This window comes from Chrysochloris asiatica, unplaced genomic scaffold (assembly GCF_000296735.1).
Source record: "Chrysochloris asiatica unplaced genomic scaffold, ChrAsi1.0 scaffold00309, whole genome shotgun sequence".
In the NCBI taxonomy this organism is placed as follows: domain Eukaryota; kingdom Metazoa; phylum Chordata; class Mammalia; order Afrosoricida; family Chrysochloridae; genus Chrysochloris; species Chrysochloris asiatica.
In genome coordinates this window covers 2,940,481-2,941,978 of record NW_006408827.1, presented here as the reverse complement: position 1 = coordinate 2,941,978, position 1,498 = coordinate 2,940,481, and positions in this window count along the sequence as shown.

Genomic DNA, 1,498 nt, shown 5'->3' with positions numbered 1-1,498 from the left:
CGGAACCTTCAGAATTGGGATATTTGCATTTGAAGAGACATTCAGACCAAACCAGAACTGCTGAGAGAACAGAAAATTCAAGCTTAGAAAAAGCAGACAGTCTGGAGTTTTGAGTTTTGGAGACATCAGTGAAAGAAAAGTAAGCTCATCAGAGAAACGCCCCTGCAGTTAAAGCTAAATGAGCTCTGGTAGCATAGGGCTTACCAGTTGGGCTGCCAACCCTGAGGTCAGAAGTTCAAAGCTAGTGGCTGTTCTGTGGGAGAAAGATGAGACTGTCTGTTTCGATAAAGATTTACAGCCACAGAAATTCTATACAGGGTTGTTATGAATCAGAATCAACTTCACAGCACATAACCACCATCACCAGTTAAAGGGAATCGATCAGCTGTATACTCACTGGTGACCACATGTATTTATGTGTGAGTGGAATTGGTGAAAATGCAGCAGTGAAGATAAGGTCTGAATTTAGACATGTTCTATTGACCTTAAGATAAGAGGAGCAGGAAATCTGTCTGGTTGAAATTTTAGGGAATTGGTGAAATCTTGAGTCCACAGGCACCGACCTAGCCCACGGCGGCTAAGACTAAGAGTGAAGGGGCCAAAAGTTTTGAAGTACTGGGAGGAATCTGAACTCTCAAGCAGTCATGGGTGTGCTTAGTTTCAATATGAGGAAATAAGGGAGAATCCCCACTAAATAGTTTTCCTCTTTTCCATGTGACTGTCTTGAAAAAAGGCAGGGGATAATGCTGATAGGATTTTATTATTTCAATTGTAAGTAATTATTAATAGGACTAATTTTGATTATTGAAACTGTAATTGTAGACGATGTGTCACTTAAATTAAGAGTGTTAATTTTGTTTTTATATGTCATTGAATCACTTCTGACTCACAACAACCCTGTATGTGGTTGCCAAATGAGTGACTGGTGAGCTTGACCCACTGACCATGCAGTTCAAGCCAACCTTGTGGTTAAGTGCCTATATTATATTTCATTTCAGGAACAGACAATCACAGGGCCATCATTAAGGAAAAGCAAGAGTGGAACTTGGGAATGCTGCCTGAAAAATTAGTAATGACAGATAAGGCAGTAGAGGTGATGTCATGGAAAAACATAGCAGCTGTAGAACCTACGCCCATGGAATGAGTAATGTTGTATGCTTATGGTCAAGAGGCTGGCTTGCAGAATGTGCCCTTTGGACATTTAAATGCATACATATGTTTTGCTTTGTTTTGTATGTGTGCATCAAAACTTTTGCTTTGTTCAATTGTGACATTTAAGATTAAAAAGGGTCAGTGCATTTTCAGTTGTATATGTTTTAGTTATATTACGTTAAGTGCAAGTATGACTTTAAAATTTCTCTATTTAGTGGTTATGCATATAATTTATAGGTGTCAATTGACGACAGTGAAATGCAATGTTTAGGGTTTTGAATCAATTTGAGTAAGCCAGGATTTCCAGAAGTTTAATAGTTGGGATGTGCTTATTCCCATGGTGGTG